At 41.8% G+C, this 19,719-nt stretch overlaps 1 protein-coding gene across 3 annotated transcripts in view; it reads right to left on the reverse strand.

The window, feature by feature from the left end:
* Positions 1 to 7,602: 7,602 nt before the first annotated feature.
* The window catches only part of sox3 (SRY-box transcription factor 3), a 57,423-nt gene continuing 45,306 nt past the window's right edge, over positions 7,603 to 19,719 (reverse strand). For all 3 annotated transcript variants that reach the window (XR_003222032.1, XR_003222031.1, XR_003222030.1), the window contains 2 exons: positions 12,063 to 12,134; positions 7,603 to 11,978 (listed from right to left, as the gene is read on the reverse strand). The gene's annotated coding sequence lies outside the window, so the exon portion shown is untranslated. The remainder of the gene's footprint in view (positions 11,979 to 12,062; positions 12,135 to 19,719) is intronic.

The following is a 19,719-nucleotide window of genomic DNA, read 5'->3' on the forward strand; positions in this document are numbered from 1 at the left end:
AGCTGCATAAAGAGGTAGTGTCTATCACATCACGTCTCTCAATGAACAGCTCCACATCTGTAAGTTGGACTCTATCGCCACCACGTGGCAAGAGTAACAAATTACTCATCACGTTTTACTCAAATTTTTTACTCCATGTTGAATCTCGAAAAAATTGTCTAACAAAATTGTGGTGCACTTGTTTTGTTAGTCTTTCTTGTTTTTGGAATACTAAATCAATTGTATGTGACTTATCATTGTGTCTCAAGGACTGAAGATGTTATCTTCACTAGATGGATCGGTTTGTGAAACTGCTTCAAACTTAAAAAGTGGGCCCATGATGTGTTCTTATTTTATGTCATGTATACTGTTGCAGTGGCGGATGTTCATTGTAAACGCAGCAAAAGTTTTAAATAATCAAGTCAGCATATGTGCTAGTAATCAGAAGAAAGTTGGCCTCAGGGGCGTTTTTAGCTCATTTTTGAAAGCACCCCCAAAGATTTCTTACTTTTTTTTGACAATATTTGCTGTTTGTGTGACACCCTACTAAAAATATAGTTATTTTGTCATATGTGCTTGTGCCGATATTAAACCCAGGAGGCACATTCAGGTAAAAGTGTAAGATCAAATGATCCGTCAATCAAGTATAATGTTGGATCAGTGTTTCAATATTTATATCTTTTATCAGATGTACATGTGGTTTGGCTATTTGCCTTTTGGTTGAAAATACACTGAAAGAGGACTTTTTGTTAGTGATCTTAATAGTATTTTTTTCATATAAATGTAATTTTTTTCATCTAATTGAATACAATCTATTTGTGTATGATTGTCGGTCCAAAGAGGGAGAGAGGAAAGAGGAGAACGTGAGGAGAAAGTACAAGGTCAGGAAGAACCAGGTAAGAAAACAGACAGGGAACAGTGACAGGCAAAACAGAAACTGTTAAACTGCTTGAGAGAGTTGACCACCAAAAGTGATCGACAGATTTGCCAACCTGAAGGTGAGGCGACGTAGGTTAAAATAAAAGAAAAAATCTGCAGAGGCATAGTAGTATCTGCAGTAAAGATCTTTTACACATTGTACCACAGGCAAAGTTGCCTCCATTTTTATATTTTTTTTATCAATATTTTGTACATTTGTACATTTCAAGGACTCTTCTGTTTTTGGAGTGTATTTTTTAAATGTATCTGTATTATATTATACATACACATTAAAAGTGAATCTCTGTCCAAAAAATGCACTCAGTTTAGTTTTTACTTACTATGAGCATCATTCTTTATTCTCCCCCAGGTTAGATATGTATTGTTTTTATTCCAATCCATTCTTCTTTTGCAGCATTTAAATAACCTTTATCAGATTTGATGGTTTTGTTACAGACTTTTCAAAAAAGTGTTTTGCTTTTCTTTCACAAATGTGGGGATTAAATTGCGTTAAAATGTACAAAACAGTGTTGTCATGTTTTGTGACGAGGACCCAGGCACAGAGAGACTTGATAAATTTAAGAATCTTATGATTTAATAAAGAAATTTGCAGACTTGCACAGAGATGGTAAAATTATGATGACTGATAACGGAGACGAAGACAACAGATGACGAGGACAGGGAGGAATGGGGGTTTAAATGCACCTAGAGTAAAGTTTATCCTGCCTGGCTGGACAGCTCTCTGGGTGCTCAGCACCCTCAAAGCTCTGATCCTAGAATCACTCCTGGTTGGCCACATGGGAGAACACATGGGCAAAATGCAGGCTGAGGTCCTCAGTCAGGCCCTCTGTGTTCTAAAAGGAAAACCAAACCAATACATCCCACAAAAAGCAACAAAAGTCAGCAGTTTCTCAAGAAATTTTCTTGCATTTTAAAATTTAGTGTTATTCTGTGTTCAAGTTTCAATCTACTTGTTCATGGCTCTCAAAATTTTGCACTACCCTGCATAAAAAGGTCTTCAGTATGGGCCTGTAGTAGCTCTAATAATACTGTGATGTTTTTTTGTAGATTTTTATTTCTGTCTGTCTCTCTTTCATACGGGGCTCTCTGAAGAAATGTTACACACCAAGCTAGAGGGATCAGTACAAGATAAATAAAGATTTTTATGATTTGAATCATAAAATAAGACAATGTAAAACTTCAAGTGACTACAGGGTCATAATAGGAAAAGCTCAAGGTCTGTATTAGAAAAAAAGGAAGAAAGAACATATTATAAATGTATTCACAGACAAAATGGTTTTTGTTGTTTTTGCTAATTTGATGTTTTTTTCTTTTTCTTTTGTGACTCTTTGATCTTGCATGCACAACAGTGGAGTTTTGTGCTGTAATTCAATGCATGTCCACATGGTGGCAACGCCGTAACATCAATAGGATATCACAAACCTGTTGCTCCAGGAAAAGATCATTGGTGTTGTTAAAGTTTATTGCTATACAAAATTAGTCATGTTTTTCTCTTCAGGAATACATTACTGTTAGTGTTTTTTTAACACTGCATATGAAGTGATGAAGGAGGTTACACATCTACATACTGAAGCATCACTTAACACATTTTATTGGTTGTGTTTACGAGATGTAAGTATTTAAAATTTGAAATGAGAAAGGGATAAACACTGATTTCTAAATTGTAGAAAAAAGATGAAGAATATACTAGTCTTTTGAGGTATAACCAGCTATACCTTCTTGCTTCTGCAAGAAAATGTGATCTCAAAGTCAAAGTTCAGAGCATAACAAGAAAAATCCATAATTTTGTTGCAGTAGGTTGTTTTGGTCTATTTCATGACTTATTGCAGCATTCCATACGTAGCTTCTATTTTTATTTATTTATTTATTTTCACATCATTTAAAATATTTGTGAACATATCAAGGTAAAAGCTTTGTTAAATTACTAATTATATAATGCAGTTTTATTTGCCATCCAGAGTGTGCTGTGCCTACTGCATTCTGGTCCTGCATGAAGTGTACAGTATCTGCTGAATAAAGTGGGCATTCCTGTAGTGGTTCTGCCCCTGTGTGTCTCATTCGTAGCTCTGAATTTAAACTGACAGCCCCTGTAGAGGAGTCGGGAGACTTCCCTAGCCATCTGTCTTAGAGCAGCCCCCCTTCCCTCCCTCCACACATCCCTCATTCCCACACTGGGTCTTTGTCAGCAGTTCCTGTCCCTGGACTAGGCGTGGCGTGCGCAGAGGCTGGGGCGACCGTGGGTGCTTTCAGAGGCACCTGCAGATGGGACAAAGGGCCAAGGGTGCTGGGGCTGAAGACAGATTGATGCTTTGTGCACTGAGGCTGGAGAGAGTGAGAGAGCGCAAGAGAGAGAGAGAGTGAGGGTGGGTATGGGGGGGTAGTTAGCTGAGAAGTTTTCAGGGAGCGGATTTTAGGGGGAACAGGGGTGGGTTGGGGTGAAGGGGGAGGTCTGTCACTCTAGTCTGTGTGAGTCCAAGCTTTGGAGGACCCAGAGAGATTGACAGCTTTTGTGGACTGCATCTCTGCACAATGGTCGGGCTTTAATGGTCGGCAAAGCTAGAGTAGAGCTTTGGGGAAGGTTTCGAGGGGAGGTGGTGCTTGGTAGTGGTTGCGATGGTGGCGGTGTGGGGAGGCTAAGAGATGGGGGGCCAAAGGCTTTACTGCTTTGCTTGGTGGGGACCAATTCATGGGTATTCAGTCCAAGGCTCGTTATTCACTGAATGCATCCAGTGGAGGAATGCAGTAGCATCAATTAGAATGTGTTAGGAGATAGCAATGCAGGGAAGAAAAACCTTTCTCTCCCTTTTGCTCACAGGACAACACAGTCCCACTATAGGAGGTGTCAGAGCCACAAAGCCTTTTTTGTGGGTCTCTCTCCATTACATTACCAGTGCAATATGTAAGGTGGGGACTCTTTTGATTTAAATTAAGTGGAAAAAACACTAAATCCTATTTTTATTCAGCAGGGATAATGGCGTTATACTCTATAAAGGTCTTTAACTACTTATCTGTGGCTTAAAATCTTCCCCAGCTCCCTTTTCACTCTACCTCAGTGTCTTACTCTCATTGGGAGCATTATATTTATTCAGTGGTGGAGGGTCAAAGACAGACTGTTAAACAAAGTTGCTTGTAGCCTTAACTGCCGCATCACTTCTAATTGTGTATCACTGGGTCAGCGGTTTGTTGTGTTGTCCCCCCGCAAGAAAGGACGAGCGGATATGAATTTAAACAGTATCTAGTAAGGCATTGTTTGGAGTGGGCTCAGGCCACCACTTCAGAATCAGAGGGCCTTTCAGACAAAAAGAGGTGTTTTTTTCTCTATAACTTTTAAGACAGTTATATAAAAGGAAGGGGAAGGAGCGGAAAACAGTTTGATGGTGATCACATGTCGGGGTTGACACACCATTCTGTTTTTTTGAATGTAGAGAGGCCAGTCGTACATGCCATTCAACCTAATTAGACTGCACTTAATTGAATGCTTTTTCAACTTGCATACAGCAAACACATTCTGTATTTGAAAACAATGAAAATAGCTTTAATTTCAATCAGCCATGTCCCTTGGGGTTTTTTTTTTTTCCTTTTCCCCACTGAAACATTCCTGCTAAATTTCTAATTCACACTCCTTGTGAGAAATTTAGAAAACAGGCATCACGTCGGGGGGAAGGGGTTATTCTGCACTGACTAACTTGAACAAACTGATTTTTAAGTTTTTCATCCATGCACTCAGCATCCATTTTGTCTCCAATTTCCTTGCTTTTAACACAAGATGATACAGATGGCATGTGTGCTGAATGTGTGCGGAATTTTTGTTCTCCTTAGGTTTAATGAGAACTAACTGGCAGGAACCTCTTGTAGAAAGGTGTGGATTTCAATATGAGCAATTATGCTTCATTTGAAGCCAAATGAGCCAAATTTGCATCCTCTGAAAAGAGAACCAGAGTTAAACTGTATGAAAAGTGCAGTAAATTGGGGCAAACATCACAACGTGCAGAAATGCATCTCCGCTGTAATTGTGTAATTGTAGAAGAGCTCTAAATGCACGGCCCAATTAAACTTGCTTCTTCTGCAAGGCAAAGAATTGGCAGGTTATTATGCAGGAAAGTATCAGCAGATCTAAATAGCTGCCTCCTTCATGGGTGGGGATGGAGGGTGAGATCATTTGCAGCAAAATGGAATATCTGATCAAATATGGACAGATGTCTTCATACATGTCGAGCGGCTGTGAATTGGATTGGAAGAGGCAGGATAGATGGATGGCCTCGTCTAAGAGATAGAGCTTCCTGCCCTGAGTACTGAGGGGGCACAAGAGGAAAAGGGGGAGAGAGGGGGAAGGTTAGGCTCGCAGTGGGGGGAGACATTTCCCTGAAACACCAGTTGATGGGTTTCTCCCACAAAGGGTGGAGTGACGCATTCTGCACTGCTGCAGAACAGCCTGGTCTCTGTCTGGATTAGGCCCTGCAGCACACAAAGGAGAGCTCAAGTAAACGGTTCATGAATGTTGATTAATTGATGCCATTTTTTGCAGTGTGCCATGGAGATTTAGAGGGTAGGGTGCATGAGGGAGGTTGTGTGTAAGCCGGGAGGGCTGCGATCTGAGGCTGGAAATGTGTTTTTGTGAGTGTATTTTTCAGATATGCAAATCTTAAATGGTCGCAATAGATCACAAACTGACACAAGTTTGATTCATAACTTCTGTGGAGATTCCTTACTCGTTCTGCCTTCAATGAGAACAACAGTTTGCCAGTAAAAAGTTCTAAGAGCTCAATCAAGTTGGCACGCTGTGACTCTCTTTGGTCTCTGTATGCTTTTGCTCCCAATGGTGTTGTCAGATGTGCCCAGCTGGCACAGTAAGCAGCTCAGGTGGCAGAGGCAGAGAGAAGGTTCCCACGATGGGGTTTAGGGGTACAGGTGTCCTGGGAGAATGAGGGTGGCCCGGGGCGAGGAGGGGTGAAGCACTGGCCCATAGCCCACCTCAATGGAGGGATCCCAGGGGCCAACTCAATAGCCTGGGTTCCACTTGATGGAGAGAGAAAGGAGCGTTTCAGCCGCTGCCCAGCAGGAAAGATCTGGTTGTGGGAGACCTCTTTCAGGACTCACTGTTTGTCTGAAGGCTGTCACAGCAGATGAGTACTCAGCAAACAGCGTGAACAAGGATTTGAACCAGAAAACCAACAGAGCCTTGACAATATTGTGATTGGGCCTTGTCTCTTTAGAGGGGCTGAAAGCCGAATTGAGAGCAGTAACAAGTGCACATTCACCGCAAGACGGGGATGCCTTTGGGTTGTGTTTTATGGTTTTGAGGCTTGCATGCGGTGGATAAAGCAAAATCATGTTAATCTCCCTTTTCTCTCATCTAAAAGCAGAATGGCAGTGAACCTGTGGCACTTTAATGGTCTAACTAAAGTCTTACAAAGTCATTCTTCAGTCAAATGCGAATCAGACATCTGTAATCTCTTGACCCAAAACAGAAACACTCTTTAAAAGTGTAAATAAGCACACCACAATATTTACACTGACTTTGTTCCTAAATGTGTTGCTTGTTATCAATAAAACTAAAGCCATGGATGACACGAATGCTCCCGTTGCAACAGAGACACTACCATAAATTTATGCATGCGGATAAATAGTAAGACATGTTATGTACACTTATGTGTAGATATTTACTCAATCTTTATGACTCACTTAGACGTGCAAGCCTTTGCTTGGTAGCTCATTTCTAACTCTCGCGTCCTAGAAGTGCAGAAGAGGAAAGAGGAACATACCAGATGCATACCGCTGTAACCACACCATAGTACCTTTAAATGTTGTTGTGCTACAGTAGCTCAATATTAGGGATACAAATATCACTAATACCTTATTCATCATTTGGCTGTAAAATCTGTTTTGTTAATGTGGACCTGGGTGCTTTCACACCAACAGCCCATGGGAAAAACCAAAATGCATAGTGGGATTCAGTAAATTCAGATTACACATAAAACAAACAAATTATATGCTTCAGTTTTGTTTCCCCTCTGACTTTGTATACATTTATTGACCAATTTATCCATTTGATGTTGAGTGAGAGGGGTATACAAAGAGCGATGTTGTCTTTTGGAGGAGTTGGGCTAACTTTGAAGGTTTCTGAAGAGAGAGGCTTGTGATGGAATGGGCCGGGAAGGACTGTGACTTCTCCATTGAGACTGGAGGGGCACGCTGGATTAGCTTGATTTGCCTGTGAATGGGCGCTTTCCATTATTCTTGTTAGGGAGCTGTCACATTGAATTGAGAAAGTGAAAACCTCCTTTTATCAACCTTTTCCAAGTGAAACTGAACAGGCAATCAATAACTGAATTCAGACTCAGGGGAAAGTCAAGCAGAATGATATGGGGCTGTTATAAAGGGAGTATTTGTCAAATTGCTAATGCGAAAAAGCGGATAACTGATGTAATTTTGGCTCCAAATGCCATTAAGTATAAGAGAACACTGAAAAAATAGAAATAAAGTCTTAACGGCACAAATAATGGTTTACTACTGATAATAAAACTGTAATTACAATTGTTTCAAGCTAACACAATAACAGCCACTAACATTATTACTATCACACAATAGTAGTAATCATAACTTTCATAAAGAATTAAATTTAAAAAAATATAAAATGTAAACGTTACAAACATTTTTTTTAACTTTTCCTTGCCTTTTTTTTTTTTTTTTTAAGAATTTTATTACAGAATAACTTAAGACCCTTTGTCATATGTCAGATCGGCTTCCACAAAATGCATTTTTATTTGCAAATAATTTTACAAAGAGTTCAGTACAAGATCACAACTGTTGCGGGACTAAACAAACCGAGAGTGGCTCACATTTTATTATACGAATGACACCATATTGTTTTGGAGTTTCATTATATTGACCTTATTGTGCCATTGTGCTTGTTCTGACACCATGATAATGCCTGAATACGGAGGGAATTATGCCCTGTATAAATAGATCCCATAGTCAAAGATCGCCTCAATTATCCCTCTACACATTGACAACATGAACAGAATAAAAACTAAAGCCTTAGTCCAAGCTGGTCTCAAGGCGCTCTTCAAACATTGTTTTGGCCTTTGTAAGAGGGGCAGAGGAACATCATCGACATCAATACCAACAGAGAAAAGAAATTCATTCATCTGATACATTAAACACTTACATGTATTATAAAGAATTAACTAAGTTAAAAAATATATATATTTATGCCTGCTCTTTAAATGCATTTGGCTTTTTTCTTATAATGTAAGTCTGTTTGTTCCCTCTTTATTGTGTAATTTTTATTATGGATTTTAAACCTATTTAGCAAACGCTATTTTTAATGTTTACTGTGAGTTTGCATATTAAATTGCACATATTATCACAGAGAAGGGGTTTCTCTACATGCACACCATTAATCAACAAATTTTCTCATACTGCTGCTTCCAGTTTTTACGCTGGATGAAGAAAATGAATCGGATCATTTGGTCTCATCAATCAAATTGGTAATTGATGTCTTAATCGTTATACAGTTAATTGAGCACCTTGATTGTTGCCTGTCATTGTTCAGAGTATTTGGATACATTACCCAGCAGCCAGCCTGCATCAGTTTGGGGGAATTAGAACAAAGGGATTTAATTTTATTGCAATAAAAACTATTTGGTTTATATAAAAGTAATGCCAAATGTGCATATTAAAGAATGTATTTTAAATTTTAAAAAGACGGTTATCTGTCTCGCAAATTGTTTTATTTTAAGAAATTAACTTCAAAATAATGATGGCATGAATCTCTTAATTGCTCTATTCCTGCCAAAAAAGTGTATGTGAGGTTTTCATCAGTATAATTGTCATCAATCCATCTTCTGTGCACAGTGAATTGATAACAGCTTATGAAAAATGACTCATGGCTTTAATGAGTGCCTCACCTCTTCATGGTAAGCAGGTTCACAGCACTCCATGAAACACCAATTCTCCATTTATTCCACTTCACTGTTTTAACTCCACCTCATATACCATCTTGCCTTCAATTTTTCACATAACAAATTCCTCTTTCTTATTGCAACCAGCGCAGAGATTAGTTAAACGAGTGAAACTCTGGGCCAGGCGAGTGACGATAAAGAGGCCACAGCCTATAAACACCCTTTGATCCCCTGCAGAAGGGAATAGGTGTAGGATAGCAGTTAGGGCTCAGGGGGAAACTGTAGGGGAAGAGTCCTTAATTGAGTTACAGAATACTTTAATTACAACTGTTTCCCACATTCCTGCTCTTAATGGCTTGCGCACAATATGAGCCACCAAGGGGAAAAAGAAAAAAAACTGCACCTAATTCAATGCCCGGAGCGCAGCTGCAAGGCAATTATAATCAAGCACCCCTGCATCTGTGTACAAACAATCTCGCAGCTGCTGCCATTGATACTGTACATGCAGAAAGGCGCAGATTGACCCCAGTCTCTAGTATCGCCTCCAGACCATGACCCATTCATTCAGGAGGCTTTTGTGACACCTATGAAAACTCAACCTGTTTACAGTTTCTAATGAGTTTACATGCGCTGTTTATCATAGCGCCTTGTATTTGTGGACATATACAGCATCGTTTAAATGTTGCATCATCGTGAAAAATGCTAGCAATAAAAACTGTTAGGCGATTACCGGAAGATCATTTGATTTTTTTAAACTTGCATTTTTATATATAAAACATAGACACGCTTTATAGAACACAGAAGTGATTAGACTAACAAATCATCACCTCTTTTCAGTCCATCCTGAATTTCCTGTTCTAGACAGAACCACACCTCACTACAGGGATATTTTCATGTCATCTACAAGCCGGCAAGTTTTCAGGATTGGGAATTTTTAACTTTTTTAAGTTCCTTTAAATTAATGTTCCAATTTTTTTTTTTTGATGATATGGGTGTTATTCGGTACTTCTTTAAGAAATATATGAACACAAATGATCATGTAACTTCTAGAATCTGCTTCTTCGTTAAACCCTCTAATAAAAAGTCACTTTTCACTTTCATTTTTAGGTATCTTTAAGGACGGCCACAAACTTTTCCCATTTAACACTTGCATAAGGGATTTTCTAAATGAGCTCTTTAAAGTTATAATATGTTTACACACCAATCAGAATTCTTTCAGTTCAGTGTTTAGATGCACAGACTGAGTTTGCCCAAACTGACTTATAAAGCACCTTAGTACACTTTTTAGTTTCCAGTTTTGTACACATATTTAAATAAATGCCACCATGGTGGGCATGTGCGTGTCTAAGCTGGATAGATGTGTGCGACCAAGAATGTGAGTGGGGTAGTGAAAGTGGGTGAGTGGGCCTATTTGTGTGAGGAGCACACCAGCAAGGGCCACTGTGGGACAGAGGGGGAAACGGAGGATGACTTTATGACACAGAGGGCATAGGATCGGAGACAGAAACAGAGAGAAGCTAGTGGAGGCGGAGGTGGTATGGGGAGAGGGGCTGCCCAAGCTGTCAGCTCTGAGGAGCTGCTGGAAGGCTCAGCGGGAGCCCAGCTTGGCCCCCAGGATGCCTTGTCACCACGGCGAGGGCCTGGAATGCACCGACACACAATGAGCTCCTGGGGCTTAGAGGGCACTCTGATTTGATAACCACATTAAAGTCCTAGCAACATCTGTTGGGGTGCAGGAGAAAGGCCTACTGGCAAGCTTTAACCCCTGAAACTGGGATCATTAACCCTCAGCCCTGTGAGAGAAGGGGGAAGACAGCCCTCTATTTGTCAGCCGCCCAGCACAGGGCTGAGGGGGCTAATATTTTACTAAAAACAGCGTGAGAAGAGAAGCAGCTCAGGGCACCATGGGGAGTGCTCCTTCACACTTTACACACAGATTAAGAGGAATGTACAGTCTGTTTTGCTTAATGGAACTAACAAAATAACATTTGCATAACCTCCAAAGTAGAGGCTTTCTGAGCATGTCACTGATTTACATGATATTGATCAAACAGCTCTGCTTGTCTCTACTAGTTTAGACTGCATTAAAAAGTTAACATTAAAATTCATGTCACTGTTCCTTCGCTTAAATGAAAACAAAGCATCATACTATACATCAAATACAATGAACTGTTGGTATACATTAATATAGATATGCCAGGATTATTTTCCTCTCTGATTTGTTAATGTGCGGTAAGAGGAGAGGGGGCAAAGTTGAAAGAGGATGGATGGAAATAACAGGTGTCCTGTCACAAAGACATCTCGGGCTTCGGGATGCTCCGATGCTTCGTGGTCTGCTCCAAGCCTCATCCACCTCCACAGGTTTCAAAGGGAAGGCCACCTCTCTGTAATGAATAATTAGGGAAACAAAAGGCCCAGAGGGGGTGAGAGAGTAGGAAAGGAGGGGCAAGCTGTGGAGGGTTTAATGTAACTAGACCAGATGCAGAGAGGAGAGCTGAGGTTTTTGCCCCTGTGCTTCATAGAAAACATCATCCTAAATGTATTCCCTGGAGATGAGGGCCTGCAGGAGGTGCCCCCGATGCACAGGGTCCTCAAGTACCTCCACACAAGTAATCCCATTCACTGCAGCTCATTACATGGGCAATTAAGTGCTGGGGTAGAGGAGTGGGATGGGGTAAGGGGGTGATGGCAAAGAAGTGTGTATGCGCCTCGGTGTGTGTGCGTGTGTGAGAGAGAGAGCGTATGGAGGGTAACAGGCCCATCACTGGGTTTTAAGGATCGAAACCCCTACCAATCCAATTCCCCCTCACCCATCTTCACCCTCACTAGGCGCCCCCCTCCCGGATTCTTCACCTGGGCTGAATCTCTCTGGACACCTGCCTCTCCTAATGAAGATCCATGGCTTCATTTCCATTTCTGGAGTCATATCAGAGACGGCCAAGCACAAAACAGGCCTGTTTCCTCAGAGGCCTGGAGAGCCGGATAGAATGACATGGCTAAGTGCTCTGGCAGAGCAGGGCAGCTGCAGAGCCTGAAAATGGGATTTGGTTGGGGGTTCTGAAGTGGGGGGCTCGGATGGAGAGGACCTGATGTTTGGATTGGCCACAATGGCAGCCGTGTGCTACCTCAGCAGCTCCTTGGTACTAATGAGGCTTTCTGCAGAGATGGAAGAGAAGAGGAGAGGGCATGAGGAGGAGGAGAAGAGGAGAACAGAGTAGGAGTGTACCACTACACACCTACCTCACACACCACTCACACCTCCTCTGCTGATGACAGCTATGTTAACTCTTGAGAGCACACACCAAGGGTCTTCTACGACGCAGAGAGAACACACATGCAGACACAAACAGGTGTCAAGACTCACACAACTACCAAAGGACCTGCTTTCTGCAGCTGCTTAAGCTCTTGTTGGCAGTAGCTGACATGACTACAAACAATTTTGGTACATGTTTTACACATTTTTTGCATTTAGTGAAAATAGGTGGGGAAAAAAAGCAGATCATATTGGCACAAACCACAAAACATGAAGAAAAATGTCGAGGTCACACAAACACATTTTCAAACTTTGTAGAAACTTTTTATTGATAAAAAAATATGACTGCATACCACTATTGAGCTTTTCCCACCCCACCCGGTTACCACCCAGTACAGCGTGCATGTGTGTCTTTCAGTACAGTGGTTAAGGCTGTGCTTGTTAACATGTTCTAGCTCACTGACTTCTCTCAGCACCTGGGGCTAGGGACTCAGAGCTGAGCCAGGTGAGGGAGATGAAGAAAGGAAAACAAACAAGCTGACACCCTAGTCTTATCACAGCTGCCTCCTTAAATGAAGAAACTTAAAGAAGCCAGTGTTTTTGTTGTATTCAATCAAAAAAGCAAAGTATTTTGATTTTAATTGTCATAAATAGCCATCAGATATTAAAAGAAGATTGGGAGGGGGGCATATTATATGCATAAAGTAGCCATAAAAAGTGAAAAAAAAGTAAAGGTCAGTGCACGAGGCATAAAAGGTGACCTGTTTGTGTATGTACAGGACGAGCCTGTAGGGGAGGAGGGTTTAGCTAAGGACTGTGTACGGTGTCATTTTGCAGGCCCCTCTGCACTCACCTGGAACAGAGCACTTCCCCTCCCTAAGTCTTATCAGTTCCCAGAGGAAATACCTGCTGCAGGTAAACATGACCTTTCGACCCCAGGAACATCCACTCTGCCCCACTGTCAGCAGCCAGTGTCCCCGTCCTGGAGCCTGTCTCGGCCTTAATCCAAGGATTACCTCTACCTCAACTTCTAACTCCAGGCTCAGAGCCTCATAACTGCATTTAGCACCATGTTCAGACCAGGTCTTCTGACAATCCTTCAACCCCTACCCCAACTACCTGAGATGTTGTTCTTCATGCACCGGTGAGAAAAACCTTTATCCCTTCACCCCGACTCTTCCCCCATCCCCTCATCCCTCTGTCTCAAATTTAATCTTATCTACATATCACCAGGTGTAACCAAATATGCCTCTTATCAACCAAAGTGTCTTCAGCTCTGTTTTGCATTGTCACTCGAGTGATTTATTTTGGGGAGGAGAGGGGGACTGAATTAAATAATATGTCATATGTCAAAGGAATAGCTGTATTTGTGATGGAAGTTGGCTTCATTAGAGTATGAGAAATTTGATGAACTTTCAAAGTGATCACATTAAAGAATGATCGTAATTAAAATGAAGTCTACTTTTAATGACTCTGGAGTGTCATTAATTCTTCAACTGTATCTATAACAGATTTTCTAATAAATGTGTGGGTGGTGATTTATATTTAATTACTTCCTTAAGAATTTTGAAATAGGAGTTTTTCTATGAATTATGACATAGGCAGTCATAATGGTGAAGCAAATGCCACACCCTAGTCATTTTACCGGCGACACATATGTATGTTCACACACTTCTGCACCAGTGAATGAGCATAAGTAAATATGCCTAGATAAATAGGTGCAGGGTGATATAACACTCACAGTGCTTGGCATTGCTGGGACACAAAGGTGGGGGAGGCTCCGCTAATTCACTAGTGTCCATGAGTGGCCAGGAGTCTCCTGCCTGCCTTCAGGACATAGACTAAGAGGCTGGCAGTGCCCTAACAAAACCTCCCCTACGCTACCATCATAGGGTCAGGGTTATGCTCACACCCCTAGGTTAACCTCCATCTCTCCCAATCCCCCACTCTTCCTCCACTGTCACCTGAGCCACACAGGTGAATGCTTGACTGTATTTGATGGATGCGGTTTCCCACAGCGACAGTGATGTATGCAGGCCCTTAAGCCCCTCCCCCACCGGTTAAGTCTGGAGCTAGAGTGGTGATTTTGTGCCGATAACCTCCTTGGTGCACACAGCGTCGGCCGGGGCGATGGAAACTGGAGAGGACAGGACATCCTGTGTGATGCACCTGAGCGTATGCTTCATGAAGCTGAAACAAAGGAGAATCCATTCCGAAGCCATCTGCACTCATCCGAATAACAAACTTTGGGCTTCTGTGATGATGATAACGAATAGGTATTCGTGTGTCTACATGCACAGATATTGATGTAATCCAATTACTATTTCTGAGAAGGTTGTCAAGTCGTGTTACAAGTTCAGTGCTTTTACAGAACTGCACTACACATTATGGGGTGGTGACAGTCCTTAAACTACACCTTAATTAACAACAGATTATGTTTTTGTTCCTTATCAATGACAACACCTCCCTCTATCTCCTCCTCCTCATTATTAGCAGAAGCGCTACATTAGAGATAAGCAGTAACAATGGCCGGGGTGAAGGCCTGGAACACAGTTGTTTTTATCTCTTGCTTGATCTGGAGCCTGTGGTGTCTCTGTCAGAGGATGTTGTTAAACCAGGTCAAACACTCAAACATCCTGTGGCATCTCACACAGACACACATTTACACAGCCCTCTTTGATGGCAGTTCACACTCGTCTGGGGGCCTGGTCCATGTGGATGGTTCATAGGCCCAGTGAGGTAATTATATAAGCCTAATTTTAGATAAAGGCTTTCATGTATAACTCAAAAGTCAGATCAGTTAAAATTAGAAGGCACTACTTTCTCTATGGTCTGTTTATCAAGATTTTACAAATTTAGCCCATGATGAGAGACTTGGCTGCTTCCTGGACCAGACAAGCAGATAGAGTACTTTAAAAAAAATACAAAAAAATACATAGTGAAGCAACTAGTTAAAATGAGGCCTTACACCTGAGAGCACAGGGTTTGAATCGTGTCCAATGCCAAAATGTATCGCAGACTTTATTTTAAAACATGACGCACATACATATGACCATCTTTGTTTGGTGGAGAGACCAAGGACATTATAAACGACATGTCATGACAAAGATGGCAGTTGTCCAATCCCCGCTACCAAAACCTCAATCAGCAGCCTAAATGGGAAACATTAACAAGTCAAGTTGTTGCAGGTGCACGGCAGAAGGTCACAGCATATCTCTCTATTCATTATCATAGCAAATATGTAGATATACGTTCATGAAGTGCATCAGCCGGTGCTCTCAGATGATGTCAGCACCTGAAACGAGCCATTAATAAAGCTGATATGGCACGAAACTTAGCATAGAAATATATCTTACAGAGAAAAATGTTTTAAAACTTTTATGAGCTGCATTTTTTATTATGTGCAAACATTTAAAATAACGTTGAGGCAACACTGAGGGATTTAAACAAGATGGCTATCAAGACACTTGAAGGGACTTAGAACAGGCACCTGCAGTAGGAGGATTGTTTATTTGAAAATTATTGCAGTTTTGCTGTTGTGTGTTTTTGTTTCCAAAATATTTTAGATAGATAGGTTTCATGATGAAATAAGCAACCACAGTTAGGAACACAAAGTCCTTATTAATCCACAGATTCAGATAAAGTAAGACTTTTAAGCCTAAATTATAGATAAACTAGCAAAATGATATCTAATGCTTATTGTAACTATATAAAACTTACCAAGTTCAACTCGAGCAAAATTTTTAATGTGGCCCTTTTATGACCAACTTTCATCAGCACTAGCCCTCAAAATGGGCTACACGATTGCACACACACACACACACGCACACACACGCGCACACACGCGCACACACGCGCACACACGCGCACACACGCGCACACACGCGCACACACACGCACACACACACACACACACACACACACACACACACACACACACACACACACACACACACACACACACACACACACACACCTCTGTGTGAAGGGAGGAAGCCCCGGTGCAGGCAGGTTAATATCAGGAGCACTTGACAACAATAGTGTGTTATGAGGTGCTGCAGCGGTAATAAGGTCTTTGTTGGGACTTTAGAGCACAGCCACATCACATCATTACTCATCCTGGGAGACCAGTTGCCAGTCGGCATGGCAACCGGGACTTGGCTGAAGCCAGAAGCAAGACCAGAATCTCAATGCCCAGAGGGAACACACACACAAAGGATGTTCTAGTGGAAGGAAAAAGTTTAAAAAGTGGCCACAGTGACCCCAGACCAGTGCCGTGGAGATGGGATAGAGTTAATCTAAAACCCAACATGTTTAATCAAAATTGTATTTTGTGCAGAAAAATTCTATCTTAATAAAAGCCACCAATTCAATTTCAGAGCACAGATCGAGTTAAACGTTATGTTTACATACATTTTTTATATCAGTTTTTTTTTTTCTTTAAAGTGAAATTAAGTTGAGTTCAGATGAACAAAACTGATTGGACAACACAATCCAACAGGAAACGGCTTTACCTCCCACATGCCGAGTGTGTGAATGGACAGCTTAGGAGTGGACAGGGCGATCAGTGGAGGTATGCAGAGGTGTGACAGTTTTATCCTGCAGGTTGTTGGGAGTGTTGGGTCAGTGCAGAGCGGTCAGCAGCTGCTGCCTGGCCTAGGTCCCACAGTTCCCAGGCTGGGGGGATTGACAGGCCAGTAATAAAATAGGCGCCCCGGTTGGGCTGTGTGCGGCCTATTGTTCACCCAGCAAGGCCCGCGGCTGCTGTTTACTTTCTCCCATATGCATTATTCAACGGCACAGGAGCTCCCGGAGAAAGGGGCCCCATTCAGGGATCCTCTTGCCCTTGTTTTGTTTTGCTAATTTTCAATTAAAATAAACCATCTTTTGCCAGTGCCATGGCTGAGTGGGGAAAGAGAGAGGGACACTGTCCCTGCCACTTGGGCCCTCTGAGGAGATTAGACAGAATGCGTAAATGAGAATAAAGTGGGATGTATCATTTATACTGTCAGTGATATGTTTTTCTATAGTAGGATTTAAACGGAGACAATAAAAGAAGCTGTTGTTTCGGTTGAGACCATACGCTGGCCTCTTATTTTTGTTGTTACCAAACATTGTCTCATTGTGACCTCGTTAAAATAAAAAGAGGATTATACTAAACATATATGAGCGAAAAATCATATAGGTTGGGATTTGTTTTCAACTAGTCAACAAGGACACTTTTGTTCTACTCTGACAAATTTCACCGTTGCAGTTGCAACAGGAGGATTCCCATATGGTGGGGGAAAGTGTGAAGTAATCACAAAGACAATAGCTTTTCAATAATGACTCCCAGAGGTCATTAAATGAAGCCAACCAGGGCAGCCTGGACTAATCAATAAGTGCAGTGATGGCTCTCTTTTTAGTCTTCTTATTCACACAGGAGGGGGTTGAGCCAAACTTGCGCAGAGCGGGGACAGATGCAGTGACAGTGGGGGAATAAGCAAAGTTAAAGATTCACTACACATCTGTCACTTCAAACCGAGGCGGCAGCTCATAGTCTGCCCCCGCTGATTAACTGCCTGCCTGTCGACCAGCCTGCCTGATGCCATGCCTACCTGTGGCTGGGGTCTGGTCTGTTGCTGTGGTTTGCCATATGCCTCTTCTGCCTGAATCCCCACAGTTTGCTCTAAATCACTGGCTGTTAAACTTTTCCTGCCACTCAAAAGGCAGAGAGGTCTTAGTGTTATATCTAATCAATAAAATGGAGAAAAAAAGAATATGTACAGCCACACGAGGTGGAATCTGCCTTTTCTTCAGTGCATGCTGCCATTTTTTTCATCAAATCAGTTTTACTATACATTTTCACCTTAGCTGGTAATCACACAACCAGTGCTCTAATTCCTTACCTTAAAATTGACCATTCTATTTCACTCGTCTTATAAAGTAAATCCCCACTAATGCCCTACACACACAAACACCTGATATGTCATATCCTCCTCTTAAATTACCCCTTGAAAAAAAATCTGGATACCAGTCCTAATTGGCTGGCTCCCAAAGCCCTCACTCTCGCTACCTGTCAAATGCTGATAATTACAGAGTCTAGCAGAAACCTGTTCTAGCCTGTTTTGTGTCTAACAGAAGTCGGTATTCACTGAACAAAATCATTTCCACAGCATATGCATGTACTGTCATCATCTAGACTATGAACTGAGGATTTGCTCCTGACTGAGAAAGAGAAATTATTTATCTCTGGCAGACCCACGCTAGCCCGTTAGTGCCTGGTGAGTGGGGTTGTGAATGTGGAGGGCCTCTTGGCTTGGCTGGACACAGTGTGTTCTCCCGCTGGGTGCAGGTGAGCTCTCAATGCAGCCCTCAGCACCTGCCCTCTTTGTTCACTTGTTGATGGCTTTACGGCATGAAGGGGATCCGTCTGTCTGGCTCTTGTAAAGCCAGCAACGCGCGGCCTAGTAAAAGCCACACTGCTGCTGGGGCATTGTGTGGGGCCCCCCATGGCTCCCGGGGTGACCCCACCAGTCACAGAGAGAGCTCGTTTTTAGCACCCACTGCAAATGACGCACATGCTTACAGTGTACACCTAAACATGCAGTACCCAGTTCGAATTTCAGATAGCTGTGCATGAGCATTGCCTGCTTGTGCACGTTTGTACTTTTTCTTCAGCACCAGCAGTAATATTCACCATTATAAAGATTATAAATATTAAATAATCATATAATAAACTGGTGGACGTAAAGAATTTATTTCACCTTTGTCTTTATCAACTAAAAGATTCAAATGCTGCTTACATGTTATAAGGTACAACTTCTGATAAAATAATTCTATGATACAAATGCTGTGCTTTTAAACCTTTATATTTTTAGTTATGTGTTCTTCCTTGAATAAAATGTAATTTTGCTTGCAATACAATGTTAACCAAAAAAGCAAAGGTCTAAAGACAAGGGATGGCTTATATAACAAAATGCAGTTTATCTAATAATATTGAATGCAGTGCATCTCAAATACTAGGCTGCAGTCTGTGCTGAAGGCTTCACATCAGGCTGATTGACAAACACCGAGTCCCAAGCCCGATAAAGCAGCTCAATGGCCGTTGGAGGTCAGCGATTGCACAGAAATAAGCCTTACATTAATGTTTAATTTATATGATTTTCCTAGATATGAAATCTTACTGATAACTTCAAGCAAATTAAGTGACTGAAAAGAAGGCCATAAGCAGCTTGGTATTTGAGATCAGGTCTTTGAGTGGGAGCATCTTAGAAACCAATTACCAGACAAGAAATAGATCATTATTTTTTCTTTCAGGATTGGGTTGTGGGGATGTGGGGGTGGGCAAAGGTGGTTGCTAAAAGGAAGGGAGGGTTTTCTAGATTGAGGAGAGAGGGCACAATAAAGACATAATCATCTACCCTCAACTTTTCCTATCCAACTTTCAGATTTTAATTTGCTGTCTGTGAAGTGGTACCTAATTTATTTTCGCCTCATCCCTTCAATGCGCCATTGTTGCCGCTGCTGAGATTCAGAGCTTCCTCTCTTAGCTCACCTCGGCGTGAAATTGGTTTAATGAAGCTGAAAGGTATGGGGCTCTCACAACACTGTGGATTCCAGTGACACTGCTTGATCCACCCACCCCTCCTCTCCGTACCCTCC

This window comes from Oreochromis niloticus, linkage group LG2, assembly GCF_001858045.2.
Source record: "Oreochromis niloticus isolate F11D_XX linkage group LG2, O_niloticus_UMD_NMBU, whole genome shotgun sequence".
Lineage (NCBI taxonomy): Eukaryota > Metazoa > Chordata > Actinopteri > Cichliformes > Cichlidae > Oreochromis > Oreochromis niloticus.